General features: G+C 43.7%; 1 protein-coding gene across 1 annotated transcript in view; it reads right to left on the bottom strand.

The window, feature by feature from the left end:
* ECHDC1 (ethylmalonyl-CoA decarboxylase 1) overlaps window positions 1-6696 on the bottom strand; it is a 39778-nt gene extending 33082 nt beyond the window's left edge. Inside the window, exon 1 of the mRNA XM_054279928.1 lies at window positions 6650-6696. The gene's annotated coding sequence lies outside the window, so the exon portion shown is untranslated. The remainder of the gene's footprint in view (window positions 1-6649) is intronic.
* Between the last annotated feature and the right edge of the window lie 5466 nt (window positions 6697-12162).

Here is a 12162-nt window from a genome sequence, read left to right as displayed (position 1 = left end):
GAGCAAGACCTTCCCCAGAGAAATACCTGAGGAACTTAAAAATTAAGAATTGAAGATCATTCTTATATCGAAGTCTGCTCCCTGTCACCTAATTCCATTAACACAATTGTCACACCTTATCTTAAAACTAATTAGTCTGCCTAGCCCTTGATTGCTATGTGCTTTTCCCAATCATCCCAGTAGCACTTTGAGTTAATCTCATTGGGGCACAGAGTCTGTGCAGTGCTCCCAAGGATGAGAAGTGTGCAGCAGTATTATGCACTGAGTGCCATACTTGCCTTTTATACAGGTAATAATACTTGTAAAGTATCTCTGTGTACCAGTGTACCCATGGCCTATTCCTCTGCTATTTCCACTCTACAGTGTACAACTGTAGATCAGGAAATAACAAGAAAGTAATTATCACTTGATCTGCATCTCTGCCTTAATTTATTTACTCTGGAAATGGGTGTACTAGAGAAAGCAGTTTACAAGTGACTTGAAAGAAACTGGATAAAGCCTGAACTGAAAACAGCTGATCTGGAAATAAAGTCATCTTAGACCCCAATCAGAATGGGAATCAAAAGAATCCCCACAGGACATGGGAAAAGAAATGCTTATTTTGCAATTTGATAGAGTAGTCCTACCTTTGCCCCAACCTACTTTTTAATGGGCTTGGCCACTCAGAAGACATGGTAGATGCTCATTTTTTTGATAACTGGGAAAAGACCTTCTTTGTTTCAGAATCATATTTGGCAGAAACAAGATACTTTCAAAACTGGCAAGCAGCTGTTGGTAAGTTTTTCTCAGGTGAACTCAGAACACAAACACATTCACTGAGACAGAATTTGGTGCCAGCTATATTGTATGCTCTGTTCAGGGTATCTTACAGACTCAACATTTTTAAAAACCTTTATTATTTACACATGATCAAGGAAATGCACATTAAAAACCACAGACAATTAGCTCCTAATGAAACAAGTGAACAGTCCTGTCAGGTGAACACTTATCTTGTCACTGGCTGTAGCATTCTACGCTAAACTTGAAAATGCTTCTGTTGGTGCAGGTATAGTCCCCATTCAAAGGGAGGAGGAGTTTGCAGAGCAATCACACTATGGGATGTGAAGGTACATGCAGCAATACCAGGCAACTGTGAAGAGCCATCTATGCCAGTAGATTCATACCTGTCCTGCCAAACTGCAGCCAGCAATATCACAGGATCTCACAAACTCAACACAAAGAAACTAGTAAGGCCTACACAAATCTATGCATTATAAAATCATCTGCACAAGAAAACTTTAAGGGATGATTTTTTAATATCTGTTGGCAAACAAGGCTTTAATCTGTCACAATGAACTTTTCCAAAATGTAAACTAATAAAACTAATTACAAAATTTAATCAAGTTTAAAATCAAATTGAATACAAGATTCATTACTTCATAAAAAAAGATGCCCTGACTGCTGCTGCACCCAAACACTCTCCATCTATGCACATTCTAATAGTCAGCAACACTTCTGCTACCACCTTTCAGAGCTTTTAGAATTTTATTTAAAGAGTGAAAATGGGTTTCTAAAGCTCATTTCTCCTAATTGGTTCTTTTCATATTCAGTCTCTCAAGAGAGAGACAGCCTTCCCCTTTTCTCTAAAACCTCAGCAGTCATTCCTCCGCATATTAAAGCAATAAAACTTTCCATCCAGCCGCTAGCTTTTGCTCAGGAGAGAACAAACATGAAATACATGGACAGTGCAGCCTTTCCTTGTAAAGTGTACCTTGAACAACCAACTCCCAATTTTTAATGAATACAAGGTGTCCCCAGCTCTCATACTGAAACAGACTAGATCAAATTCTCTAGGAAGCCCCAATGACTGGCTTGAAAGCAAAAAGGTGGGGGGGAAAAGGCTGTTCCGCTAACTTAACCACTTACTGACATGAACTATTTTATGGCTTTTATACACTACTGAATTTCTCATGACAAGAAATATAGTGAGCAAAACAAACTTAAGATATGGAAATTTTATTCCAATGAAAAAAGAGTCTGTCATTTTCAACTGCGTGGTTATATGCATTAACAGCTCTTTAATATTATCACTATGGTAATAAAGAACAGCAGCAAGTGCAGGATTAGAAAACAAATTGGATACCACTGCCTGCTGATCATGACTCATGATTAATGACTCATGCAAGGTTTAATCTTTGAATTATTTTCTTTACAACCATCTCCTACAGTACCGGTCAGTGACCAATGCAATTTTTTAATAAAAATGAGATTATTTCAATAGTTCAGTCTGACTGAGCTAGCCACTCAAGAAAAGTATGATAGGAAGAGCTAGAGCTCTCTCAGTCTAAAGGGATTTCTGCTGATATCTGACAAACAACACCCAGAATTTCAATCAGTACAGAGCGCTCACAATCCATTGCATGACTGAGATTGATTATTTCTGTATTTTGCATGAAATCAGTGAAAGAAAGATGTTGCAGTAACACTTACAATGTTGTAGGACCAGCCAGGAGATATTATTAACACTAAAATTTTCAGATTTTCAGTTTAGCATAATCACATCTATTTATACATACTTACAGAAATGGAATCTTAGTCTAATTTTAAAAAGGCAACACACTATGCCCATTAGCCTCTGTAGCAAAGGTAATTTATTCACAGTTCCTACAATGAAAAACAGCCCAACCTGACAGTATAGGAATAACAGTGGTCAATTAACATCTTTCATATGTTTTAAGTGCTACAGCTTTATATATCACTGGTGACAACCAAGAGAGAAGCCAACAGTATGGCCATCAATAGTTGTTCATTCCATAGCTATTGTACCTCTTACACAAACCAACAGTTTAAATCCCATTTGACACTCAAGTGATTTTGCAACACCCTTGCCTGTGGGGCAGCAGACTGTGGGTTAATATAAACACATCCAGTGGCAGCACTTCAGTACAAAGGACCAACACGCATTATGCAAGAGCAGCACATGTATCTACAAGAGCAGTAAATGTATCTACATGCAGGCACTCACGATCTATGTATTTTTGTGCATGCAGATTATCAGAGGCCTTCTGACAGCCTCTGGCAACTGTCTGGGTAAAATTCAGACCTTACAATGTTAATAAAACATAGTAATACTGGGGATAACACCCACATCAATACTCTCTGAGTAGATTCTTTGGGATATTTGTAAGTCTTGAGCAAGGGTATTTGCCCAGTCATTACAACTACTCTGCTGCAACCCAAATGTCTCCTAACACACGATGTACCAAACAGCAACCTCCAGCAATGCTGCCAGTTGCAATTATCACTGAACATTAAGACACCTGGCCAAAGTAAGAGGTAAAGGCTGTATGTAGCAAGTTTCTAGAAGAAAGGGCAGAAGAGCTAATACAAACCAGAGAACTGAATCTTAGGAGCTGTATGCTCAAACAAGAAACACTGCACTACACAGCAAGCTAAATCAGCAAATTAAAATATTTGAGCAAGGAAAATTCCAGTTCAAAAATGGTGCCTGAATTATTGACACAAGTCAGGGAAAAAGAAAATGGGGAAAAAAAGATGCAGGGATGTGTTTTCAATACATCAGAGAAACAAGCATGCCCTTTCATCTAGGGCAGGATGTGACAGGTGTGATGAGCAGATATAGACTCTGGAAAAAGAACCCCATCAACTGAATTTCTGGGTTTGGATGAAGGTAAACTGAGATTAAGCATAACAGAAATAAAGGGATTCAACAGACAAAATCCACAAAATAAATCTCAGGGAGGAGAAAATATTCAAATGGCATTACAAAAACAATTAGGGACTTTTGTGAGACTACCAAAGGCATCAAGGGCACTTGGTCAAGAAGAAAACCTGACTTGATGAAGACCTTTGGCAGCTGCAATTTCGGCAACAAGCGCAGAAATGCAAAGAAGGGAAGAAAGGTTAGAAGATGTGAATTGAGGATAATGACGAGATGACTCACAATTCAACCCTGTGGGTGGCTTACCAGTCATTTAAAAGGCATTCACCTGTACTAGAGAGCAGTCACCATGACTGGCAGATGCTTCAAGAGGTTCCTGTAGTGGCCAATTAATGGAAAGCAAGTGGTGGCCCAGTACTGAGGGCTGGCACAACTGACCCTACAGCATGAAAGCAGATGAAAAGGCAGAGTGATGGAGAAACAAAGCATGAAAATAGCCCATTTGTAGGGAAAAAAAAAGTAGGTTGAAAATGAGTGAAAATAACAACTGTCTGTAACCCTAGGAAGTAGGCTGGTGGGTGATTATATGGAATAAAAAAAAAAGAAAATAAATTATGGTGTTGAAAAAAGAGAAGAGATTCAAACACAAAAAGAGGCCAGCTTGGTCTCACAGTGACAAGGAGTCAGTAGACCCTGCCCTCAGACACAAGAAAGGTGTAGTAGGGAGGACTCACACACAAGATTCCTCTGTTGTCAGTCGCTTGTCACCACCCCTCACCTGAAGGTTACAGAGCCCTCCACCTACCTCACCCACTTATCCACCTCTCTGCTTTCCTTCCAGGATGCGTGGGTTAGGTTAACTTAAACACCTTGTCCAACAGCTTCTCCCACTCTAATAATTACCAGATGAAGCAAGCTGAGGGCAGTCACTTCTCCAGCTGGCTTCCTCACTGCTGAAAGCAATCAGTGAGCAGATCATAAGCATGCTAAAGGATCAGCAGCAGAAAACCTACTGACAAAACATAACTTGAAAATACAGAAACTAAACAAAGCTGGGGAGCTGAGGAGATTCTGCCTCCCCAACTAGGGAACAGATCCCTCATGCCTTTCTCAAAATGGCATGGCTCTCAAACTTGCTGAGCCCTGTTCAAAATTTTAGTACATTGTCTCTGGTACCTGCACTGTAGACAAATTAGATAGGATCAACAATCCCTCCAGTTCATCAAGTTACTTGAAAAGCCTTATGACTCCTCTAAAAACAGGCTTTAAAAGTAGCTGGTATTTTCAAGGACAATTTTGTATCCTCTGTATTACAGTTGAGAGAACAAAACATTTGGGCCTGCTACTTTCTAGATGTCAGCATTAGAAACAAAGTTTATCCATCCAGAAGCTGAAGAAACAAGAAATGAGACCATGTCCAAATTAACCAACTGAAATAGCATCAAATAATGTACAAGGGAAACAAAAATTAACTGGAGGAAGAAAAAACTTTTAACCCTGTAAGTAAAAAAAACCCCTTGTCTGTAGATTCAGTTTTAAGCTGGTTGACCATTTGCACCTCGTTTCTGTTTTTCTCTTTTTTTCTTGTTATTTCATTGTTTCTGAGCAGCTCAATTCTGGGCATAGTAAGCTACGGCTTTCCAAACTATGTGTTCTTCATTTAGTTTTTTAATGAGCCCTGTAGGCTAGAGTTTAGATGTGAATTGTCCTTCCATATCTAAACAATTACATTCTCTCTCAATTACATCTTAATTATTTTGAAGAACAGTAAACAAATCACAAAGATACATACTGAGAAACAATGGTATTTAAGGATGCAAAACAGCCGACAAAGAAAGCCTTTCCATAAATACAGATGACACTACCTGAAAACATTTGATTTTGGTCCCATGGTGAGTGAAAGATTTTGAATTTCATCGCAGAGAGCAAGAATCTGTTATATTCTGCAAAAAGCACTCGGGTCCTTTATTTTTTAATGCTTTGATCCAAAGAGGTTCTCTTCACACATGTCATCAAAGGAGCTTTTTTAACAATGACAGAAAAGTCTTTTAAGTTCACTGCCCACTAGGTGTGTTTTAGGCACCTTTAAGAAGGGCAGATGCACAACTTCACATGAACGGAAACAACCACAACCAACTCATCATTTGCCTTTCAGTCACCAAATCCTGAACCATAAATGCATGAATCCAATTCTTGCCGTAACTGCAAATACTGATGCTTTCCCAATGGTTGCCTTGAAAAGTGTAGCTTTTATAGTCAAGAAGTACTCTGAATTCCACTTAATTCACTGTTCTTTACTATTCTCACCTTACCACCACCACCCATAAATGCTCCTGCCAACTCCAAAACAACCATTTACCGAGGTCCGAGCCGGCCACGCAGCCACGATTCTCCTGTCCCCCTGTCACAGCAGTGGTGACCAGCAGCACCACATCGGGACTGCCTGTCCCCGGCTTCCTTGGTTCCACACACTGAATCCCGGGAAGCAATGGCAACCTCCCTGTACCATGGGAAGATGACAAGATTCAAGAGACCGAGGGGTGGAAGCTACTTCCCCAGGGGACATTTCTTGCTGCTAACCTGCGATGCCAAAATCCCGGGATTTTGGGATCGCAGTCTGACCTAGGGAAGCTTTTCTGACACCTTTTTTTTTTTAACAAAATGACTTTATGCTAAAACAACCGCCAAGGCAGGGCTCAGTGCCGAGCAGGGCCGAAGTGGGCGGTGACCGGCGGTTTCCAAAGCGGGACCCGAGGCGTCAGGGCTGAGCAGAAGCACCGCCGGCCTCTCCCGCACCGAAGGAGCCACCTCGCCTCAGCCGCGGGCGCCCCGAGGCCTCGCGGGGACCGGGACGCCCCGCGCCTGCCCCGCCCCGGACGCTGCCGGGTCCCCGCGCCGCCTCGGCGGCCCCGTTCCCCCGCAGATGCCCCTTTTCCCCCCGAGGGCCGCGGGCGGCCGGGGCAACGGAGCCCTGCGGCCGGCACTGACCTGGGCCCGGCTCTGACCGGCCCCGGCGCCGGCGGAGCAGCGGAGATGGGCGGTGCTGCGGGGAAAGGGCCCCGCCGGGAACCGCGGCCGCGGCCTCCGGGCCGGGCCCGCCGCCGCCTGTCGGGGCGGCCCCGGGCCCGGCGGTGTCGGGCGGCCCCGAGCCCGGCGGTGTCGGGGCAGCCCCGAGTCCGGCGGTCCCGGGAGCTGGGGCTGACTTGGGGCCGGTAGGAGAGGGCTTCACACCGCGTCCATAGAGGCGTGACCCCTAACAGCGAGAACTCTGCCTGAATTTAGGCAATTTTGAAGCAGACGATACTTGTCAGCTCCAAGGTTGCTAAATAGTACATAAGCAGGTCGTCATTATTGTTGTTTTCTGCACCGATCGCCTCTATCTCTGAAAACCAAGCCCTGTGTTTCTGTCCTAGTCAGGGGAATTGGAGATCCTCGTTTCTCCGCTGGCTCAGGACGAGCTCTCGCCTGAGGATAGGAATCGCTGCCGGGAGCATCCAGCCTGGAGCGGCGGGGCCCCCGCCTGCTGTGCCAGGGGCGCGCAGCAGCAGCAGAGATGTCAGCTCCCTGCCCACGTCGCCACAAGGAGAGACCTGGGCTCCCCATTTTCACATCCATCTATTTTACCTGTCAGCCTAAGTGGGAGCTCTTTCCAGCTGTCCTGCTCCTGGCCGCTGTGCCTCTCCGGCTCCAGGTGCCTCTCACCTGTATCCAGCTCTGGCAGCTGGGCCAAAGTGCTGAGCATGCCGCAAGCTACCCTGGCATCAAACTGGAATTGTGTAAACTTGAGGCTGGCATAAAATGGCACTGTCACACACGGCCCTGCCCTCGGTTTTGCCAGCAGCCAGATCAAGGGAAATAAATGGTTTCAATGAAGATTGCTTAGTGCTTTGCAAATTCAAAACATTGTGCAAATATGAGCCAGTCTTTCTGTGTCCTTGTTGAGACATACACATAAGACAACTCAGTTGTAAGTATTTGTAGCATGGCTGAAATATGTAACTGAAAATATATCTTCTCCATCTTTATTAAAGCTGTTTTTCAACCCAGCTGTCAATAAAATGTTCCAAAATTGGCCCAGTTCATTAAAAATTATGATTGAATGTGTAGGGATTTCAATTATTCATTCATGTAAAACAAAAGTTTTACATGCTGAACAAGTGCTTTCAACTTTGTATTATTCAGAAACTCGAGAATATGACATAGTCTAGTCCCAGGCAATGCTATCTTTATACAATAGAAGGATCCATTTCCTTTTTACAACACTATCTGCAACAAGCAGACTCGCCTCTTGTTTTTCCTCTTGGGTTCACAAAGAATTTTTCCAGTAGGATTCAGCCCTGGAGTTGTGTCTGGAAAACCTCAATAAAGATCTGTGTGAGTGAAGCTGCTCTCACCAGGTCCTGCTCCAAGGGCCCGTCCCCTCTTTGGAGCGGAGCGATGCCCAGGCACGGTCGGGAGCAGAGGAAGGCGACGGCGGCTGGAAGCTCGTGCTTTTCCAGGTAACATATTGCCACCTAGCAGCGCTTGCTGGAAGTAGCACAAACCGGACCGGCAGATCCATAAACCAGTTTGCCTCATTGTTGGTTTTATTGCCTTGAGTCATATAGGACATAAGGAAAATACTAGGATGCACTCAGAGTGAAGAATGAGGCTTGTAGGAAAATGAACAGGTGGATGGGGTCATCCTTGAAAACAGACATTAAAGACCAGACAGGCTGTAACCTTCAGCAGAATGGTGACTAGTCCCCTGGATGTTTGACTGTACAATAGGAAAGAAAAAGAAAGGGGAAAAAAATGTAAAATCCTGCAAAGTTGCTTATTCTTATTCTTGCACATAATTCCACTGGTTTCAATAACACTTTCTCCTTGCATTGTTGAAGCAGTACTGACCTAGGATTGTCAGGTCACCACCTGAATTATATGGAATGTGGCCATTCCCTGTTGCTGACCCAGAAGCTGGTGACAATGTACTGGCTAAAAGAGCAATGCTTCACTCTCGATTTCAAGGCTGCCAGACTGAAATATTGAATTCCAATAGATACAGAGCTCCTGGGTGCTATTTTTATGAACTCCTTTCAGAGCAATGGAACAAATAGATGACAACATCTGGGCTTAGATCTCAGGAATTATTGGATACTAAACAACACACAAGCCCACAGTCAGCTCATAAAGGGTCCCTTGAATGTAATTTTTAGGAAGCAAATATCATCTGCTCTGTGTGGAAGTGTGGCAGGCTAAAGGATGGTGTAACATATACTTCAAAGACTAGACCCACATAAAAAGATGGACACGTGTTCTATTCCTAAATTTCTGAAATATTTCTAAAATCTAGATTTCTAGATCCAAAATCATAATATTCAGTTTCTCCTTACAGCCTCACCCAAGAGGCCCCCAAATCCCATTGGTGCCTGACAGCTGTGATTCATGGGAAGAGACAATTTATATCAGGTTAGCTAACAAGACTCCCACCCCAGCTGTCTCTCCTGTCCTCACTGCAGATATCTGAAATACCCCAGGGCTGCTGCACTTTCTAAATGCAGCCCCATGTGCCAAGTTACACTTGGTTTGATTTTGTTAGGCAGGGGCTGGCTGGGGACAGGGCAGGACCGTGAGTACCTCAGAACTGCAACTGTATCAGTACTTGTATGTCGGCCCCTTGTTCACTTCATGTACCACAGCTGCCAGTTTCTCACACAGTATTCGGTCACTGGATGTGTCTGCAAAGGGCTCAGCTCTTCCCAGGCAGCTCCCTACCCATCCTATCACAATGTGTTGGTTTTATGTTCTCTGTCCATATTGTTTAAGGATCTCCTCCTGCAGAGCTGACTCTGAGCAAGGCATGGCTGGAAGATGAGGAAAGGAAACACCTGCCTCTGTACCACAGCATGGGAAGTGTCACCCAGGCCCTCTTCTGCCAAAGCAAACCAGCTCATTTCTCTGGGGAAGGTGCTCTGTTCACGAGGCTGTGGTGTATTGTTGGGAAGTTCAGGGAAAGGAGCCCTGGCCCATGTGCTAAAAGCTCTTTTTCTTGACACAGCATAATGAAATATTCATCAGGCCAGAGAGCAGGAGAGAGGTTCAGCATGGCCACAGCTTGGTACTTGCTCACACTCTCAGTGACCCTGCAAATACTAGATATTTAAACATTAATAGCTACTTAAGTTAGTGTATGAGTCTATGGCCTTGAAGGTCTTTTCCAACCTAAACTGTTCCATGTTTCCATGCCATTTAAAGCAACTTGAACAGATAGAGTGAAGTATGTTCTTGCTCTGCAAAGTCCTCTCTCTGGTTACCGCTCACTGTGGGAAGAGTGGCCTCAGATCAACCAAAAGGGTCATCAGGTCCCTGCCACATGCTCTTACCTTTCACTTCACCAACACTGTCATTTGATTAGACACTAATTTTCTGATAGAAAATACATACAGTACAAAAACATGCTTGTTTGTGGTGTACCATCCTACACAAGGTAAGAGCTGATTTCACAAGACAAAATACCAGCCGACTTCCACTGGGAGGTGGTGATCCCACACTTCTCCCTTCTCAATCCTGGGAGTGAGAACCAGGGGAGAGCCAGCTGAGCTCACCCAACTGCCAGGAAACTGCTTTAGCAGAGCAACTAGTTTCTCTTTGGATTCCAGGGCTAAGGAACTGAACCAGCTTGGCGTGCTGCTGGTGGAGCCTGAGGGACACAAAGCAGGGGAAAGAAGATGGAGGAAACCAGAGGAGGAAGACCATTCTGTTTTAGCAGCATTGAGTTATCAAATGGGCTCAGTTCTATTATTAGTTCTGACTCTTCCAGTGGCATTCAGGGCTTTGCCAATTTGGGAAGAGGAAGTGGGTAAGAAATAGATAGCCCAGGGCAAAGCTGAGAGGTGCATGAGTGGGCCCCTCTCTTTTGAGGGGGCTGCCAGCCACTGGGATGGGCTAATTGTACTGGAAAACTCCACTCTAAATCTCTTTGAAGATCTGGCTTTCTTTCCTTCATTTCCTTAAGTCTCTGTTGCTACTCCATTCTGTAAAACTTTCAGAGGAAAAAAAAGCATTTCTTTCTCCAAGAGCATTTGAATCACACCGAAGTAGGCCAGGTGATAATTACACACCACATTGTAGTGCTGCTTGAATGTCAGATGTTAATTAAAGCCTTTCCTGGAAATGGGACATTAATTAGGGCAAATGCAGCTATTCTTTATGGATACTGACTAACCAGTGAGTAAAAGCATTATTTAAACACTGGTATTGAAACTGTTAATTTTTATTTGTCTGAGGTGTGTTTGTTATTGAAAGAAAAACAACTGAAAAAAATTATAACTCCTTGAACTTATTGTTCTTTCTTTTAAAGACAGTTTTAAATAAGTATTTTGGCACAAGAATATTCACGCACACACAGATTGCAATAGGAACATTTCAGTATTAGGTCCAGATGTCTCTAGCAGTTGTATAACCTTGGTAGGAATTCTTAAATGCTGTAGATATTAAATACAGCTCTGACCTGCAAAAACAGCCTGTTGTGGCACTTCACTTGTGTCTTTCTGTTCTTAAGAAAATGGCGCTATCTGCATGAATAATGGTACACCAAAATGTTAGCTAAGTCAGGGCCAAAAAGTAAGGCATGTGTTTTCTTTGAAATTTTTCTGAACAACTCTGAATTGTTGGGGAGAATCATAATATTGATAAAGGATGTAAGTGTTCAAGATTTAAGATATATATCGAAGCTTTGCAGCTTAACCATCTTGCTTTTTGTTTCTTTGGCCTGGATTCAGCAAAGCAATTAAGCCCCTAAATAGCAGCATTGATTTCAGTGACACATAAGCAGTTGGTTGAATCAGGCCCACTCTGCCTGCCAAACCACATTCCTTCTTGCCTCCCAGTGCATTAGAGCTTTTGGAAGAGCAGTTCCAGTTATTATCAGTAGCTGTAACATAAAATCATGGTCTACATTGGCACTTCTGTGCCTAGATACCTCTGCAGGAGATCCACATATGAGAAACTGTGCAGAGATCTGGCTGCAAATTTCAGTCTTAAGCACTGCTGCATTTCCACCAAGCATATGGCTGAGTACACTGCTGCAAGCGCCATCCATTGCAATGTCTTCATTGTCACAGCACCTACATCTCTGCAGCTATGGCAGAGACAAACGCTAGATTCAGAACTGTCCTCTTCAAGTCTGGCCATTGGAAAGAATCCCCTGTATCTGCCATGCCAGAGAAGTAACTGTTGTGCATGGAGATCGTGACATGGTGGGGGCACAAGTCCTGCAGCCATTTCGGGCACTGAGGCATAGGTGGGTGACAAACTGACTGCCAGATTCCCAGCTCCAGTTCCTGTGGCTGCTGGTCACAGAAACACTACACTGCTGCTTGTTTTGTTCATTACATTGTTCTAATGCCCCTTTTCACATGAAGAGATAGTGGTTCCATGATATTTTTCTAGTTCACACTTTATAGAGAAAGGAGAAATTGTGAGAATTACGTGGTGACAGGAGGGGCAGAGCATTCCTCTTT

The sequence above is a fragment of the Melozone crissalis genome, unplaced genomic scaffold (genome assembly GCF_028551555.1).
Source record: "Melozone crissalis strain CALT ecotype California unplaced genomic scaffold, PUWL_Pcris_2 ptg000027l_1, whole genome shotgun sequence".
NCBI lineage: Eukaryota > Metazoa > Chordata > Aves > Passeriformes > Passerellidae > Melozone > Melozone crissalis.
The sequence above is the reverse complement of the archived record's forward strand: the minus strand, read 5'-3'. Positions and strand labels throughout refer to the sequence as shown.